Source organism: Ranitomeya variabilis, chromosome 1 (assembly GCF_051348905.1).
Source record: "Ranitomeya variabilis isolate aRanVar5 chromosome 1, aRanVar5.hap1, whole genome shotgun sequence".
Taxonomy (NCBI): Eukaryota; Metazoa; Chordata; class Amphibia; order Anura; family Dendrobatidae; genus Ranitomeya; species Ranitomeya variabilis.
In genome coordinates, this window is record NC_135232.1 from 940,873,488 (window position 1) to 940,893,433 (window position 19,946).

The window sequence follows — 19,946 nt, forward strand, 5'->3', positions numbered from 1 at the left end:
GGCCTTTCGGGAGCTGAAGCACCGGTTTTCTTCGCCTCCGGTCTTATGTCAGCCAGATGTCTCCCTTCCTTTCCAGGTCAAGGTTGATGCTTCTGAAATTGGAGCGGGGGCTGTTTTGTCGCAGAGAAGCTCTGATGGCTCTGTGATGAAGCCATGTGCTTTCTTTTCAAGAAAGTTTTCGCCTGCCGAGCGGAATTATGATGTTGGTAATCGGGAGTTGTTGGCTATGAAGTGGGCATTTGAGGAGTGGCGACATTGGCTCGAGGGAGCTAAGCATCGTGTGGTGGTCTTGACTGATCACAAGAATTTGATTTATCTCGAGTCGGCCAAGCGGCTGAATCCTAGACAGGCGCGCTGGTCGTTATTTTTCTCTCGGTTTAATTTTGTGGTTTCTTACCTACCGGGTTCTAAAAATGTGAAGGCGGATGCCCTTTCTAGGAGTTTTGAGCCTGATTCCCCTGGTAATTCTGAACCTACAGGTATCCTTAAGGATGGAGTGATATTATCTGCTGTTTCCCCAGATTTGCGACGGGTCTTGCAGGAGTTTCAGGCGGATAGACCTGATCGTTGCCCGCCTGGTAGATTGTTTGTTCCTGATGATTGGACCAGTAGAGTCATCTCGGAGGTCCATTCTTCTGCGTTAGCAGGTCATCCTGGAATCTTTGGTACCAGGGATTTGGTGGCTAGGTCCTTCTGGTGGCCTTCCCTGTCGCGAGATGTGCGAGGTTTTGTGCAGTCTTGTGATGTTTGTGCTCGGGCCAAGCCTTGTTGTTCTCGGGCTAGTGGATTGTTGTTATCCTTGCCTATTCCGAAGAGGCCTTGGACTCACATCTCCATGGATTTTATTTCTGATCTCCCTGTTTCTCAGAAGATGTCTGTCATCTGGGTGGTGTGTGACCGTTTCTCTAAGATGGTCCATTTGGTTCCCTTGCCTAAATTGCCTTCCTCATCCGAGCTAGTTCCTCTGTTTTTTCAAAATGTGGTGCGCTTGCATGGTATTCCGGAGAATATCGTTTCTGACAGGGGAACCCAATTCGTGTCTAGATTTTGGCGAGCGTTCTGTGCTAGGATGGGCATTGATTTGTCTTTTTCGTCTGCTTTCCACCCTCAGACTAATGGCCAGACCGAGCGAACTAATCAGACCTTGGAGACTTATTTGAGGTGTTTTGTGTCTGCGGATCAGGATGATTGGGTTGCCTTTTTGCCCTTGGCGGAGTTTGCCCTCAATAATCAGGCTAGTTCTGCCACCTTGGTTTCTCCTTTCTTCTGTAATTCGGGGTTTCATCCTCGTTTCTCTTCTGGTCAGGTGGAGTCTTCGGATTGTCCTGGAGTGGATGCTGTGGTGGAGAGGTTGCATCAGATTTGGGGGCATGTGGTGGACAATTTGAAGTTGTCCCAGGAGAAGACTCAGCATTTTGCCAACCGCCGTCGTCGTGTTGGTCCTCGTCTTTGTGTTGGGGACTTGGTGTGGTTATCTTCTCGTTTTGTCCCTATGAAGGTTTCTTCTCCTAAGTTTAAGCCTCGGTTCATCGGCCCGTACAAGATATTGGAGATTCTTAACCCTGTGTCCTTTCGTTTGGACCTCCCTGCATCTTTTTCTATTCATAATGTCTTCCATCGGTCATTGTTGCGCAGGTATGAGGTACCGGTTGTGCCTTCCGTTGAGCCTCCTGCTCCGGTGTTGGTTGAGGGTGAGTTGGAGTACATTGTTGAGAAGATCTTGGACTCCCGTGTTTCCAGATGGAGACTTCAGTATCTGGTCAAGTGGAAGGGCTACGGTCAGGAGGATAACTCTTGGGTGACAGCCTCTGATGTTCATGCCTCCGATTTGGTCCGTGCCTTTCATAGGGCTCATCCTGATCGCCCTGGTGGTTCTGGTGAGGGTTCGGTGCCCCCTCCTTGAGGGGGGGGTACTGTTGTGAATTTGGTTTCTGGGCTCCCCCGGTGGTTTCTGGTGGTACTGCACTTGTGTGCTTCATCTCCTCTGTTCACCTGTTTCCATCAGGATGTGGGAGTTTTCTATTTAACCTTGCTCCTCAGTCATTTCTATGCCGGCCAACAATGTTACCAGAAGCCTTTCTGTTGCATGTTCCTGCTCCTAGACTACTATCAGCTAAGTTGGACTTGTAGTCCTAAGTTTGTTTTGCATTTTTGTTCCAGTTCTCTGTGATTGATTATTTCTGAGGCTGGAAGCTCTTGTGAGCTGAAATTGCCACTCTGGTGTCATGAGTTGATATTAGAGTCTTAAAGTAATTTCAGGATGGTGTTTTGAAAGGGTTTTCAGCTGACTGTGAAGTTCCCTTTTCTGTCTTCCTACTATCTAGTAAGCGGACCTCAATTTGCTAAACCTATCTTCATACTTCGTATGTCAATTTCCTCTGAAATCACCGACAATATATGTGGGGGCTACTGTCTGCCTTTTGGGGAAAATTTCTCTAGAGGTAAGCCAGGTCTGTATTTTCCTCTGCTAGGGTCAGTCAGTTCTCCGGCTGGAGCTGGGCGTCTAGGGATAAAACGTAGGCACGCTACCCGGCCACTGTTAGTTGTGCGGTAGGTTTAGCTCACAGTCAGCTCGAGTTCCCATCTTCCAAGAGCTAGTCCTTTTTGTATGCTTTACTATGTTCTCTTGCCATTGAGAACCATGACAGACCCCCCTTTATCACCCCCATAGGGACAATAATAAAAATAAATAAAATATTTTTTTTTTTTTCTGCTAGGGTTAGGGTTAGAACTAGGGTTAGAATTAGGGTTAGAATTAGGGGTAGGGTTAGGGTTAGGGTTAGGGGTAGGGTTAGGGCATGTGCACACAGTGCGGATTTGGCTGCAAATCCGCAGCGGATCGGCCGCGGATCCGCAGCGGATCGGCCGCGGATCCGCAGCGGATCCGCAGCGGATTGGCCGCGGATCCGCAGCGGATTGGCCGCTGCGAATTCGTAGCAGTTTTCCATCAGGTTTACAGTACCATGTACACCTATGGAAAACCAAATCTGCTGTGCCCGTGGTGCGGAAAATACCGTGCGGAAACGCTGTGTATTTTCCGCAGCATGTCAATTTTGTGCGGATTCCGCAGCGTTTTACACCTGTTCCTCAATAGGAATCCGCAGGTGAAATCCGCACAAAAAAACACTGGAAATCCGCTGTAAATCCGTAGGTAAAACGCAGTGCCTTTTACCTGCGGATTTTTCAAAAATGGTGCGGAAAAATCTCACACAAATCCGCAAAGTGGGCACATAGCCTTAGGGTTAGGGTTGGAATTAGAGTTAGGGTACCGTCTCACAGTGGCACTTTGATCGCTACGACGGTACGATCTGTGACGTTCCAGGGATATCCATACGATATCGCTGTGTCTGACACGCAGCAGCGATCAGGGACCCTGCTGAGAATCGTACGTCGTAGCAGATCGTTTGGAACTTTCTTTCGTCGCTGGATCTCCCGCTGTCATCGCTGGATCGTTGTGTGTGACAGCTATCCAGCGATGCGTTCACTTGTAACCAGGGTAAACATCGGGTTACTAAGCGCAGGGCCGCGCTTAGTAACTCGATGTTTACCGTGGTTACCAGCGTAAAAGTAAAAAAAAACAAAAAACGTACATACTCACATTTCGGTGTCCTTCAGGTCCCTTGCCGTCTGCTTCCCGCTCTGACTGTCTGCCGGCCGGCAAGTGAGAGCAGAGCGCAGCGGTGACGTCACCGCTGTGCTGTGCTCTCACTGTACGGCGGCGCTCAGTCAGAGCGGGAAGCAGACGGCAAGGGACCTGAAGGACACCAAAATGTGAGTATGTACGTTTTTTTTTTTTACTTTTACGCTGGTAACCACGGTAAACATCGGGTTACTAAGCGCGGCCCTGCGCTTAGTAACCCGATGTTTACCCTGGTTACCCGGGACCTTGGCATCGTTGGTCGCTGGAGAGCGGTCTGTGTGACAGCTCCCCAGCGACCACACAATGACTTTCCAACGATCACGGCCAGGTCGTATCGCTGGTCATGATCGTTGGTAAATCGTTATGTGAGACGGTACCCTTAGGGTTGGAATTAGGGCTAGGGTTGGAAATAGGGTTAAGATTAGGCTTGTGGTTAGGGTTAAGGATAGGGTTAGGGTTGTGTTGGGGTTACAGTTGTGGGTAGGGTTGGGATTAGGGTTAGGATTAGGGTTGGATTTAGGGTTACGGGTGTGTTGGGGTTAGGGTTGTGGTTAGGGGTGTGTTGGGGTTAGGGTTGTGATTAGGGTTATGGCTACAGTTGGGATTAGGGTTAGGGGTGTGTTGGGGTTAGTGTTGAAGTTAGAATTGAGGGGTTTCCACTGTTTAGGCACATCAGGGGTCTCCAAACGCAACATGGCGCCACCAATGATTCCAGCCAATCTTGCGTTCAAAAAGTCAAATGGTGCGCCCTCCCTTCCAAGCCCCGACGTGCGCCCAAACAGTGGTTTACCCCCACATATGGGATACCAGCGTACTCAGGACAAACTGGGCAACAACTATTGGGGTCCAATTTCTCCTGTTACCCTTGCAAAAATAAAAAATTACTTGCTAAAACATAATTTTGAGGAAAGAACAATTATTTTTTATTTTCACGGCTCTACGTTATAAACTTATGTGAAACACTTGGGGGTTGAAAGTGCTCACCACACATCTAGATAAGATCCTTTTGGGGTCTAGTTTCCAAAATGGGGTCACTTGTGGGGTGTTTCTACTGTTTAGGCACATCAGGGGCTCTGCAAATGCAACGTGACACCCGCAGACCATTCCATCAAAGTCTGCATTTCAAATGTCACTACTTCCCTTCCGAGCCCTGACGTGCGCCCAAACAGTGGTTTACCCCCACATATGGGGTACCAGCGTACTCACAACAAACTGGGCAACAAATATTGGGGTCCAATTTCTCCTGTTACCCTCGTGAAAATAAACAATTGCTTGCTAAAACATCTTTTTTGAGGAAAGAAAAATGAATTTTTATTTTCACGGCTCTACGTTATAAACTTATGTGAAACACTTGGGGGTTGAACGTGCTCACCACACATCTAGATAAGATCCTTTTGGGGTCTAGTTTCCAAAATGGGGTCACTTGTGGGGTGTTTCTACTGTTTAGGCACATCAGGGGCTCTGCAAATGCAACGTGACGCCGCAGACCATTCCATCAAAGTCTGCATTTCAAATGTCACTACTTCCCTTCCGAGCCATGACGTGCGCCCAAACAGTGGTTTACCCCCACATATGGGGTACCAGCGTACTCACAACAAACTGGGCAACAAATATTGGGGTCCAATTTCTCCTGTTACCCTTGTGAAAATAAACAATTGCTTGCTAAAACATCTTTTTTGAGGAAAGAAAAATGATTTTTTATTTTCACGGCTCTGCGTTGTAAACTTCTGTGAAGCACTTGGGGGTTGAACGTGCTCACCACACATCTAGATAAGTTCCTTGGGGGGTCTAGTTTCCAAAATGGGGTCACTTGTGGGGGGTTTCTACTGTTTAGGCACATCAGGGGCTCTGCAAACATAACATGATTCCCGCAGACCATTCCATCAAAGTCTGCATTCCAAATTGTCACTACTTCCCTTCCGAGCCCCGCCATGTGCCCAAACAGTGGTTTACCCCCACATATGGGGTATCAGCATACTCAGGAGAAACTGGACAACAACTTTTTTAGGGTCAAATTTTTCCTGTTACCCTTGGGAAAATTAAAAAATTCTGGGCTAAAAAAATATTTTTGAGGAAAGAAAACACATTTTTTATTTTCACGTCTCTGCGTTATAAACTTCTGTGAAGCACTTGGGGGTTCAAAGTGCTCACCACACATCTACATAAGTTCCCTTGGGGGTCTAGTTTCCAAAGTGGGGTCAATTGTGGGGAGTTCCTACTGTTTAGGCACATCAGGGGCTCTGCAAACGCAACGTGACGCCCGCAGAGAATTCCATTAAAGTCTGCATTTCAAAACGTCACTACTTCCCTTCCGCTCCCCGACGTGTGCCAAAACAGTGGTTTACCCCCACATATGGGGTATCAGCGTACTCAGGAGAAACTGCACAATGACTTTTGGGGTCCAATTTCTCCTGTTACTTTTGGGAAAATAAAAAATTGTGGGTTAAAAAATAATTTTTGAGGAAAGAAAAATAATTTTATATTTTCATGGCTCTGCGTTATAAACTTCTGTGAAGCACTTGAGGGTTCAAAGTGCTCACCACACATCTAGATTAGTTCCTTGGGAGGTCTAGTTTCCAAAATGGGGTCACTTGTGTGGGAGCTCCAATGTTTAGGCACACAGGGGCTCTCCAAACGCGACATGGTGTCCGCTAATGATTGGAGCTAATTTTCCATTCAAAAAGCCAAATGGCGTGCCTTCCCTTCCGAGCCCTGCCGTGCGCCCAAACAGTGGTTTACCCCCACATATGGGGTATCATCGTACTCAGGACAAACTGGACAACAACATTTGGGGTCCAATTTCTCCTATTATCCTTGGGAAGATAAAAAAAACTCCGGGCTAAAAATCATTTTTGAGGAAAGAAAAATATTTTTTTATTTTCATGGCTCTGCGTTATAAACTTCTGTGAAGCACCTGGGGGTTTTAAGTGCTCACTATACATCTAGATTAGTTCCTTGGGGGGGTCTAGTTTCCAAAATGGGGTCACTTGTAGGGGAGCTCTAATGTTTAGGCACACAGGGGCTCTCCGAACGCAACATGGTGTCCACTAACGATTGGAGCTAATTTTCCATTGAAAAAGTCAAATGGCGCGCCTTCCCTTCCAAGCCTTGCCGTGCACCCAAACAGTGGTTTACCCCCACATATGAGGTATCGGCGTACTCAAGAGAAATTGCCCAACAAATTTTAGGATCCATTTTATCCTGTTGCCCATGTGAAAATGAAAAAATTGAGGCTAAAAATTTTTTTTTGTGAAAAAAAAGTACTTTTTCATTTTTTACGGATCAATTTGTGAAGCACCTGAGAGTTTAAAGTGCTCACTATGCATCTAGATAAGTTCCTTGGGGGGTCTAGTTTCCAAAATGGGGTCACATGTGGGGGAGCTTCAATGTTTAGGCACACAGGGTCTCTCCAAACGCGACATGGTGTCCGCTAACGATGGAGATAATTTTTCATTCAAAAAGTCAAATGGCGCGCCTTCCCTTCCGAGCCTTGCCGTGCACCCAAACAGTGGTTTACCCCCACATATGAGGTATCGGCATACTCAGGAGAAATTGCCCAACAAGTTTTAGGATCCATTTTATCCTGTTGCCCATGTGAAAATGGAAAAATTGAGGCTAAAAAATTTTTTTGTGAAAAAAAAGTACTTTTTCATTTTTACGGATCAATTTGTGAAGCACCTGGGGGATTAAAGTGCTCACTATGCATCTAGATAAGTTCCTTGGGGCGTCTAGTTTCCAAAATGGGGTCACTTGTGGGGGAGCTCCAATGTTTAGGCACACGGGGGCTCTCCAAACGCGACATGGTGTCCGCTAAAGATTGGAGCCAATTTTTCATTGAAAAAGTCAAATGGCGCTCCTTCACTTCCGAGCCCTGCCGTGCCCACAAACAGTGGTTTACCCCCACATATGAGGTATCAACGTACTCAGGACAAATTGGACAACAACTTTTGTGGTCCAGTTTCTCCTTTTACCCTTGAGAAAATAAAAAAATTGTTGCTAAAAGATCATTTTTGTGACTAAAAAGTTAAATGTTCACTTTTTCCTTCCATGTTGCTTCTGCTGTTGTGAAACACCTGAAGGGTTAATAAACTTCTTGAATGTGGTTTTGAGCACGTTGAGGGGTGCAGTTTTTAGAATGGTGTCACTTTTGGGTATTTTCAGCCAAATAGAACCCTCAAACTGACTTCAAATGTGAGGTGGTCCCTAAAAAAAATGGTTTTGTAAATTTTGTTGTAAAAATGAGAAATCACTGGTCAAATTTTAACCCTTATAACTTCCTAGCAAAAAAAAAATTTCTTTCCAAAATTGTGCTGATGTAAAGTAGACATGTGGGAAATGTTATTTATTAACTATTTTGTGTCACATAACTCTCTGGTTTAACAGAATAAAAATTCAAAATGTGAAAATTGCGAAATTTTCAAAATTTTCGCCAAATTTCCGTTTTTTTCACAAATAAACTCAGAAATTATCGACCTAAATTTACCACTAACATGAAGCCCAATATGTCATGAAAAAACAATCTCAGAACCGCAAGGATCCGTTGAAGCGTTCCTGAGTTATTACCTCATAAAGGGACACTGGTCAGAATTGCAAAAAATGGCAAGGTCATTAAGGCCAAAATAGGCTGGGTCATGAATGGGTTAATATATATCTAGCTGTAGTTTTTAGTGGCTTTTGCTTTCTCTTCACCTGATACCCGCTCCTTTTATTCTAAAGCAATCCATAGCCCCCTTATTTTAACATTTATTTGCTCGTTCACGCTGCCTTCTACAGTCAGGTTATTGAAATCTAAGAACGTGCAAATCTGCCTTTTTATTTTGTGTCATAGCCAAGTTAGCCGTGCCCAAAAAAATCAAGGCCACATTTAGATCAGTCTGCTATCTGAGGCTACAATATAGAGAGTATGGAAGGCTAGCACTCGACAGTTACGGGAGTGACGGTGCAAGTGAACGGAACCAGTGGTCATCTCAGTCATAGAAATATAATCACTGCACTCGTACTATGAAAATGCTTGATTCAAGTGAATAATTTTATTCAATAAATGTTCAGGTGAAGCGATAGGCAAAAACATGGCCTTGATCACAATATCGCCTTATGTGAAGTTCCTTCTTTCGAATGTATAAGTGGTGCTGCTAGGATATCAGCCAAAGATAAAGGTAAACAGACCAACTTATTGTTAATGTTGTTGCAGCCGCCGTGATGGAGGGTTGGTTAGTATATGTATATATAGCTGTTTGTTTGTAGAGCCAGCCTTGTGCATTGACACGTCCTGTGTCTGCCCACCCCACTTGTCCACCAACGCTGGTCCCGGCCACTATGATCACCACAAACAAAGGACGGATCTGAACTCTTTTTCTCTCACCTCTGGCTAATAAGCACCATAAGAGCATCATATGTTGGCCCTGGCTGGCTCTACAAACAAACAGTTATATATACGTATACCAACCAACCTTCCATCACGGCGGCTGCAACACCATTAACAATAAGTTGGTCTGTTTACCTTTATCTTTGGCTGATACCCTAGCAGCACCACTTATACATTCAAAAGAAGGAACTTCACATAAGGCGATATTGTGATCAAGGCCACGGGTTGGTCAAAACGTTTTTGCCTATCGCTTCACCTGAACATTTATTGAATAAAATTATTCACTTGAATCAAGCATTTTCATAGTACGAGTGCAGTGATTATATTTCTATGCTATCTGAGGCTGACGGCTGGTGTATAGGTGGTGGAAAAATTGCAGCTTCGCAGGCATAAGTTTCATAGTTCTGTCTGCTAGCCTTGTTCCACTCTTTTAAAAAAAAAAAATTCTCCAAAACCCCCCCAAAGAATGTATACAGTCTGTTATGTCAGGCTGAGGCCTGTTGTATCTGTGGTGGAAAAATCATAGCTTTGAAGGTATAAAGATCAGAAATAATTTTGCTCCAAATAAATACATTTGTGTTGAGCTTTTGAAATAATTCAGTAATCCATTTAAAATGGGCAAGGCAAGGGGCAAGGGACGGGGAAGTGGACGTGATGCTGATGGTGCATGCAGAGGATGAGGCCATGGCCAAGCTGAAAGTGGGCCACAACAAAAACCCACATCTTCTCGCTCGACCTTCCTGTCTCAGTTTCTAGGGGATCGCAGCACACCACTATTGAAGCCAGAGCAGTGTGAAATGGTTGCTGGTTGGATAGCGGATAATGCTTCCAGTCACTTAGCCACCACCACGTCTTCCACACAGTCAGGTCTAAGTAGCCACGAGTGTGGACCGGCTATTCCTCACCCTGGTCCTCCTACCTCCCACCATGCCGAGTGCCCTGAGACAACTGATCCCATACTTGGACACTCCGATGAGCTGTTCAGTTTTCCGTTTCAAGATTCCATATTCTCGGCCAGTCAACTTGAAGTGGGGCCAGATGAGATCACATGTAGTGATGCCCAAAGCTTTGACCAGCCACGGTCACACGAAGGCGATGGTGGGATAGTGTCACAAGAGGTGGACGATGATGTGGCACAAATGCCAGAAAAATGTAGAAAACAGCGCCTCAAAATGAAGGTTAAATCTTACATTTTATTGTGCCTCATGTGGCTAATATGGAACACGCTCTGGGATGAACTCCCTGGTTTTAACGTGCGCCTCTTGGTCTTTAAAGACTTGGACATTTAAAGGTGCAGTTTAACAACTTTTTTTGTTTGGACAAATGCCAGAAAGTCAGGAGGAGGAACAGGGTGTGGATGTGGAAGACGAGGTGCTGGATGACATAGTGACTGACCCAACCTGGCAGGAGGACATGCAGAGGGAGGACAGCAGCACACATGGGGAAGGAGGCATAGCACCCAAACAGACAGGAAGAAGCAGTGTGGTGGCCACAGACAGAAGGCGTGCATCCGTTCCCCATAACACCAACATGACGGAAGTTGCCATTCCAACTGTTAGATCTATCCCAAGCCTTGTTACAGGCTGTGCTGAAGCTAATCTGCATAGGTGCACAATGTAGAAGAGTTGTGGACAGTGCTGAAAGAGCAGACAGATATTTAGATGACACCGCTGAATCTACAGCCAAGCATCATCATGTGTGACAATGGCCGGAACCTGGTGGGGGCTCTGATGCAAGGTGAGCTCACACACGTACCTTGCCTGTCCCATGTGCTTAACCTCGTGGTTCAACATTTTCTGAAAAGCTACCAGGAGATGCCGGATCTGCTAGTGAAAGTGCGCCATCTGTCTGCCCATTTTAGAAAGTCAGCTACAGCTTCAGCTGCCCTTGCCGTGCTTCAGAAGCATTTTCGGCTTCCAGCTCACCGACTGGTGTGTGATGTCCCCACGTGTAGGAACTCCACACTGCATATGTTGGAAAGGATTTGTGAGCAGAAGAGGGCAGTTGTTGACTACCAACATCTACAAGGCCATCGGTATTCAGTTCAGACTCCACACATAAGACCTCAGGAGTGGACATGGATGTCAGACATATGTACCATCCTACAAAACTTTGAGGACTGCACCAAGAAGGTGAGCGGTGGTGACGCCATAATTAGAGTCACCATCCCAATTCTCAGCATTCTGAAAACCACTCTGCTCACAATTAAAGATGATGCATTACAGGCAGAGCACGAGGACATGGACCACGGGACCATACAGGGGATTACACTCAGCCCAGCCTCGTGTCTTCCCAGTGTGGATTGTTAGGCAATGAGGAGGAGAAGGAGGAAGAGGAGGAAGAACATGAGCTATTTTCATGCACTATAGACGGTACTACAAGCACAGCTGTCATACTGTATGTTCAGCGGGGATGATGAGGAGGAAACACAGATATAGGCCCAAATAATAAAGTGGGCTAAATGCAGTTCAAATGTGGTAACAGGACTAAACAGGAGGCATTGCTTTGTTCAGTGGAGGACAACTGTAATGAGTGGCAGACACAGTTAGTAGGCCAAAATAATAAAGTAGGCTAAATGCAGTTCAAAATTGGTAACAGGACTAAACAGGCGGCATTGCTTTGTTCAGCAGAGGACAACTGTATTGAGTGGCAGACACAGTTAGTAGGCCCAAATAATAAAGTGGGCTAAATGCAGTTCAAATGTGGTAACAGGACTAAACAGGTGGCATTGCTTTGTTCAGTGGAGGACAACTGTATTGAGCGGCAGACACAGTAAGTAGGCCCAAATAATAAAGTGGGCTAAATGCAGTTCAAATGTGGTAAGAGGACTAAACAGGTGGCATTGCCTTGTTCAGTGGAGGATAACTGTAATGAGTGCAAACACAGTTAGTAGGCCCAAATAATAAAGTGGGCTAAATGCAGTTCAAATGTGGTAACAGGACTAAACAGGCGGCATTGCTTTGTTCAGTGGAGGACAACTGTAATGACCGGCAGAAACAGTTAGTAGGCCCAAATAATAAAGGAGGCTAAATGAAGTTCAAAATTTGTAACAGGACTAAACAGGCGGCATTGCTTTGTTCAGTGGAGGACAACTGTAATGAGCGGCAGACAAAGTTAGTAGGCCCAAATAATAAAGTGGGCTAAATGTCTGCCAAAAAATTGTTCATAAATAAACAGGTGGCATAGCTAGGTACAGGGGTGGGCTCCTCTGCTGAGTAGCAGACAGTGGTAGTAGGCGCAAAGTATTAACTGGTCTAAATGGAGGCCAGGGCCCCTGTATATTTTAACTATCATCTATCATTTCAACAAATTTGTATTGGCAGTGCCATTGAAGGATTTAACAGCCCAGACGACTGGGGGGAACACTCTCTCGTGGGCGGCGGTACTGGCCCAGGGCCCCTCATATTACGATGGTGTGTCTGACGTTGGTTGTGCACCACCACCGTCAGAGACACTTCATTGTACTATGAGGGACCCTGTGCCAGTGCCATCGCCCAAAAGTGCGCACACCCACCTGTCCAGGCAAACGGCACTCGCACGTGTGCTTGCGCCAGGTGGTGACCACGGCCCTGTGGGGGGAGTCAGCCCATTTAGGGAGGTATAAAAATGGCCTATGGTGGACATTCAGCAGCTGCAAATGGAGGAATTGGAGCAGTCAGTAAGAGGAGGCCAAAAGCAAGACATTTTTCAGGCAAGCTAAGTGTCAGCAGGGGAAGGTGGGGCCAAATAATTTGAAATCCATGATTGGTTCATTTTAATGAAGGTTGTTAGATCATCAACATTTCGGGTAGCTAGATGTGTCCTTTTTTCGGTCAGTATTGAACCAGCAGCACTGAAGACTCTTTCTGAGAGCACACTAGCAGCAGGGCAAGCGAGCTCCTGTAATGCATATTCTGCCAATTCAGGCCAGGTGTCTATTTTAGATGCCCAGTAGGGTTGAGCGAAACGGGTCGATCATTTTCAAAAGTCGCCGACTTTTGGCTAAGTCGGCGTCTCATGAAACCCGATCCGACCCCTGTGCTTGTCGGCCATGCGGTACGCGACTTTCGCGCCAAAGTCGCGTTTCAATGACGCGAAAAGCACCATTTCTCAGCCAATGAAGGTGAACGCAGAGTGTGGGCAGCGTGATGACATAGATCCTGGTCCCCACCATCTTAGAGAAGGGCATTGCAGTGATTGGCTTTCTGTCTGCGGCGTCACAGGGGCTATAAAGGGGCGTTCCCGCCGACCGCCATCTTACTGCTGCTGATCTGAGCTTAGGGAGAGGTTGCTGCCGCTTCGTCAGAAGCAGGGAGAGCGTTAGGCAGGGTCCACTAACCACCAAACCGCTTGTGCTGTAGCGATTTCCACTGTCCAACACCACCTTCGGTGTGCAGGAACAGTGGAAGCTATTTATTTTTTTTTTTTTCCTCAGCGCTGTAGCTCATTGGGCTGCCCTAGAAGGCTCCGTGATAGCTGTATTGCTGTGTGTACGCCACTGTGGAAACCAACTGCTTTTTTCAAAGCACATATCCTCTTGTTCCTTTCTGCACAGCTATCTTTTTTGTTTGTCCACACTTTTTATTTAATTTGTGCATCAGTCCACTCCTATTGCTGCCTGCCATACCTGGCTTAGATTACTGCAGGGAGATAGTAATTGTAGGACAGTCCCTGTTTTTTTTTTTTGTTTTTTTTTTGTGGGAGATTAAGATTGGCATTTCTGCTACAGTGCCATCCCTGTGTGTGCCATCTCTCACTGAGTGGGCCATAGAAAGCCTATTTATTTTTTCCGTGATTTGTGTTCTAAATTCTACCTCAACACAAAAACACTACATCAATCAGTGGTAGAAAAATATTGGCCTCAGTCAGGGCTTGTGTGCCACTGCTGTGTGTGCTATCTCTCATTCAGTGGGCTATAGAAAGCCTATTTATTTATTTATTTTTTTTCTTATTATTTGGTTTCTAAAGTCTCCCTGAAAAAAAAAAAAAACAAACAAACAGTGGGAGAGTAATATTGCCCTTTCAGCTTGTGTGCCAGTCTTGACTCCTGGGTGTGCCACCTCTCTCTCATTCAGTGGGCCATAGAAAGCCTATTTATTTTTTTGGTTTTTTTAATATTATTTGGTTTCTAAAGTCTCCCTGAAAATAAAAAAAAAAAAACTTAAAAAAACAGTGGGAGAGTAATATTGCCCTTTCAGCTTGTGTGCCAGTCTTGACTCCTGGGTGTGCCACCTCTCTCATTCAGTGGGCCATAGAAAGCCTATTTATTTTTTTTTTTTAAATATTATTGGGTTTCTAAAGTCTCCCTTAAAAAACAAAAAATACATAAAAAAACAGTGGGAGAGTAATATTGCCCTTTCAGCTTGTGTGCCAGTCTTGACTCCTGGGTGTGCCACCTCTCTCATTCAGTGGGCCATAGAAAGCATTTTTTTTTTTCCTTGATTTGTGTTCTAAAATCTACCTCAACACAAAAACACTACATCAATCAGTGGTAGAAAAATATTGGCCTCAGTCAGGGCTTGTGTGCCACTGCTGTGTGTGCTATCTCTCATTCAGTGGGCTATAGAAAGCCTATTTATTTATTTATTTTTTTTCTTATTATTTGGTTTCTAAAGTCTCCCTGAAAAAAAAAAAAAAAAAAAACAGTGGGAGAGTAATATTGCCCTTTCAGCTTGTGTGCCAGTCTTGACTCCTGGGTGTGCCACCTCTCTCTCATTCAGTGGGCCATAGAAAGCCTATTTATTTTTTTGGTTTTTTTAATATTATTTGGTTTCTAAAGTCTCCCTGAAAAAAAAAAATAAATAAATTAGGTGGGAGATTAATATTGACATTAGTGCTTGAGTGACAGTCCTGCGTGTGTGTCATCTCTGTGATTTTGTGCCACAGAAAACAGAGTGTGTAACATTGTGCCTGATTTTCCTTGTGGTCTCACCAACCTGTTAAGGGATATTGAAATCATACTGAAGTTATAGCTCACCGTGTAAGTTGTTTGACAGCAACAAATAAAGTTACTTTGGTTAAGATTTTAAAACAATGAGGAAGTCTGGTGCAAGAGGTCGTCGTGGGCGTTCATTGTCAGCTGGTAATGATGGTAGTGGTAGTGGAGCATCAGGTGGTCGTGGGGATAAAAATATTCCACCTAAGTCTGGAGCTGTGGAGCCAGTTTCGTCGTCAGGCTACACAAGGCCTCGAACGCTCTCTTTTCTGGGAGTAGGAAAACCGCTTTTAAAGGCGGAGCAGCAACAGCAAGTTTTGGCTTACATTGCAGACTCAGCCTCTAGCTCTTTTGCCTCCTCTTCCGAAACTGGTAAATGTAAAAGCAGCGCGTCGCTTGTGGATGTTCACGGTCAGGGACAAGTCGCTTCCTTGTCCTCCTCAGCAAAAACTACAACAAGAGAGAAGGATGCAGCAGGCGACACAACGGGTCACTCCATGGAGCTCTTTACACATACCGTCCCTGGCTTAGAAAGTGAAACATTTAACAGGCCATGCCCATTACAAGTATATTCTGACATGGAGTGCACTGATGCACAGCCACAGCCAGAGTACTATGCTGCTCCTTTGACTCAGACCACCACATTGCCCTCTCAGGGTACAGATCCACAATCAGACCCTGATGAGACTATGTTGCCCCGCCACGAACGCTAAACCACCGACCGACACAGTGACACAGACGAAGTTGCACACGAGCTCGAAGAGGAGGTAATAGATGACCCAGTTATTGACCCCGATTGGCAGCCATTGGGGGAACAGGGTGCAGGCGGCAGTAGTTCAGAAGCGGAGGTGGAGGAGGGGCCGCAGCAGGCATCAACATCGCAACAGGTTCCATCTGCCGGGCCCGTATCTGGCCCAAAACGCGTGTCAAAGCCAAAACCTGTTGGAGGACAGCGTGGCCATCCGGTTAAAGCTCAGTCTGCAATCCCTGAAAAGGGATCCGAGTCTAGGAAGAGTGCAGTCTGGCATTTTTTTAAACAACATCCAACTGATCAGCGCAAAGTCATCTGTCAAAAATGTTCAACTAGCTTAAGCAGAGGTCAGAATCTGAAAAGTCTAAATACTAGTTGCATGCATAGACACTTAACCACCATGCATTTTCAAGCCTGGACTAACTACCAAACGTCCCTTAAGGTTGTAGCACCCTCGGCCAATGAAGCTAGTCAGCAACGCAACATCCCTTCCGTCACTGTAAGGCCACCATTTTCCGCACCACCGGCAGTATCTGTGCAGGTTTCTTTGCCAGCCAAAAGCAGTCAGGGTCAGGGAACCACCAGTTTTGTAGGAGGAAATATTGCATCTAGGGCATCTAGGGCACCGGCGGAAACAATACTGTCTCCAACCGTCTCTCAGTCTGCCATGTACACCGGCACACCCGAAAGTTCCACGATCTCCAGCTCTCCAGTCCAGCTCACCCTACATGAGACTCTGGTTAGAAAAAGGAAGTACTTATCCTCGCATCCGCGTACACAGGGTTTTAACGCCCACATAGCTAGACTAATCTCGTTAGAGATGATGCCCTACCGGTTAGTTGAAAGCGAAGCTTTCAAAGCCCTGATGGAGTACGCTGAACCACGATACGAGCTACCCAGTCGACACTTTTTTTCCAGAAAAGCCCAGCCCTGCACCAGCATGTTAAACAGCGCATCGTCCATGCACTCAGGCAATCTGTGAGTACAAAGGTGCACCTGACTACAGATGCATGGACCAGTAGGCATGGCCAGGGACGTTATGTGTCCATCACGGCACACTGGGTGAATGTGGTGGATGCAGGGTCCACAGGCGACATCAATTTAGGGACAGTTGTGCCTAGCCCACGGTCTAGGAAACAGTTGGCTGTAGGCGTTCGCACCCCCTCCTCCTCCTCCTCCTCGTCCTCCTGCAGAAGCTACAGCTCTTCCACAGAACGCAGTCTGCCAACCACTCCATCGGCAGATGACACTGTTGCACACCAGTTGTCCCATTATGGGCCAGCTACTGCCAAGCGTCAGCAGGCTGTATTGGCTATGAAGTGTTCGGGCGACAACAGACACACCGCGGAAGTTCTATCCGAGTTCTTGCAACAAGAAACGCAGTCGTGGCTGGGCACAGTAGATCTTGAGGCAGGCAAGGTAGTGAGTGATAACGGAAGGAATTTCATGGCTGCCATCTCCCTTTCCCAACTGAAACACATTCCTTGCCTGGCTCACACCTTAAACCTGGTGGTGCAGTGCTTATTGAAAACTTATCCTGGGTTCTCCGACCTGCTCCTCAAAGTGCGTGCACTTTGCTCACATATCCGATGTTCGCCTGTACACGCCAGCCGTATGCAGACCTATCAGCGGTCTTTGAACCTTCCCCAGCATCGCCTAATCATAGACGTTGCAACAAGGTGGAACTCAACACTGCACATGCTTCAGAGACTGTGCGAACAGAGGCGTGCTGTTATTTATTTGTGGGAGGATACACGGGCAGGCAGTAGGATGGCAGACATGGAGTTGTCAGGTGTGCAGTGGTCTAAGATACAAGACATGTGTCAAGTCCTTCAGTGTTTTGAGGAATGCACACGGCTGGTTAGTGCAGACAACGCCGTAATAAGCATGAGCATCCCCCTAATGCGTCTGCTGATGCAAAGTTTGACGCACATAAAGGAGCAGGCGTCTGCACCAGAGGAAGAGGAAAGCTTTGATGACAGTCAGCCATTGTCTGGTCAGGGCAGTGTACAGGACGAGGTAGCGGGCGAAGAGGAGGTGGAGGACGAGGAGGATGATGGGGATGAGTATATTTTTAATGCCGAACCTTTCCCGGGGGCACAGGAAATTGGTTGCGTGTCACGGCCGGGTTCTGGTTTTTTGAGGGACACAAGTGACGTAGATTTGCCTGCAACTGCCCCTCAACCAATCACAACCGGAGATTTGACAACTGGAACTTTGGCCCACATGGCGGATTATGCCTTACGTATCCTAAAAAGGGACACACGCATTACGAAAATGATGAACGATGACGATTACTGGTTGGCCTGCCTCCTTGATCCACGCTATAAAGGCAAATTGCAAAATATTATGCCACATGAGAACTTGGAACTAATATTAGCAACCAAACAATCAACTCTTGTTGACCGTTTGCTTCAGGCATTCCCAGCACACAGCGCACGTGATCGTTCTCACACGAGCTCCAGGGGGCAGCAGACTAGGAGTGTTAGGGGTGCACACATCAGAAGTGGCGTTGGACAGAGGGGTTTTCTGACCAGGTTGTGGAGTGATTTTGCTATGACCGCAGACAGGACAGGTACTGCTGCATCAATTGAAAGTGACAGGAGACAACATTTGTCCAGTATGGTTACTAACTATTTTTCATCCCTTATCGATGTTCTCCCTCAACCGTCATTCCCATTTGATTACTGGGCCTCCAAATTAGACACCTGGCCAGAATTGGCAGAATATGCATTGCAGGAGCTTGCTTGCCCGGCAGCAAGTGTCCTATCAGAAAGAGTATTCAGTGCTGCAGGTTCAATATTAACCAAAAAAAGGACTCGTCTGGCTACCCAAAATGTTGACGATCTAACATTCATTAAAATGAACCACAACTGGATTTCGAAATCTTTTGCCCCACCTTGCCCGGCCGACACCTAGCTTTCCTATGAAAAGCTCTTGCCTGTGAATTACTTTTCTAATGTCTAATTTGCTGCAGCTGATTGTACAGCATACGACATGTTTACACCTCCCTAAATGGCAAAACTCCCCACACGGGGCCGTGGTATCGCGACTTGGCGCAAGCACCCGTGAGACTGCTGTTTGTCTGAAGAGGTGGGTGTGCTCGCTTTTGGTTGACGGCATTGCTACTGGGTCCCTCATAGTACAATGTAGTGTCTCTGGCGGTGGTGGTGCGCACCCAACGTCAGACACACCGTTGTAACATGAGGGGCCCTGGGGCAGTCCCGCCGGCCTCAAGAGAGTTCCCCCCTACCCCAGCTCAAAATGTGCTCTACCACGTGCAAAATTATGTCGCACAGCTCCACCAATCTTTAGTCTATTCGCTGACATCATTCAATGTCTGGCACTGACAATACAAATTTGTAGACATCTATGATGCAACTTAAAGTAGTCTGTGTCTGTGTCCTATATTGGCACCATTAAATAGTTACTGCCAAATTACTATATCAGAAACTCAGTAGATGAGCCCACCCCTGTACCTAAGTATGCCACCTTTTTTTTTGTTGTGGTTGTTTTGCGAGACATTAACATCTATTAATATTTTGGGAGTACTGGGACAGACACTCCTTGCACTACTCCTCCACTCACCACCAAGCTGCCTGTGTATCCATGTAACCGCTGTAAAGCTGCCATGAGCCTATTGTTTGTTATTTTAGGCCTTTGATAGCCTGTCTGCGGTCCCTACTTTAAATACTCCTCCACTCATCACCAGCTGCCTGCCCGTGTATCCATGTAACCGCTGTAAAGCTGCCATGAGCCTATTGTTTGTTATTTTAGGCCTTTGATAGCCTGTCTGCGGTCCCTACTTTAAATACTCCTCCACTGACCACCAAGCTGCCTGTGTATCCATGTAACCGCTGTAAAGCTGCCATGAGCCTATTGTTTGTTATTTTAGGCCTTTGATAGCCTGTCTGCGGTCCCTACTTTAAATACTCCTCCACTGACCACCAAGCTGCCTGCCCGTGTATCCATGTAACCGCTGTAAAACTGCCATAAGCCTATTGTTTGTTATTTTAGGCCTTTGATAGCCTGTCTGCGGTCCCTACTTTAAATACTCCTCCACTGACCACCAAGCTGCCTGCCCGTGTATCCATGTAACCGCTGTAAAGCTGCCATGAGCCTATTGTTTGTTATTTTAGGCCTTTGATAGCCTGTCTGCGGTCCCTACTTTAAATACTCCTCCACTGACCACCAAGCTGCCTGCCCGTGTATCCATGTAACCGCTGTAAAACTGCCATGAGCCTATTGTTTGTTATTTTAGGCCTTTGATAGCCTG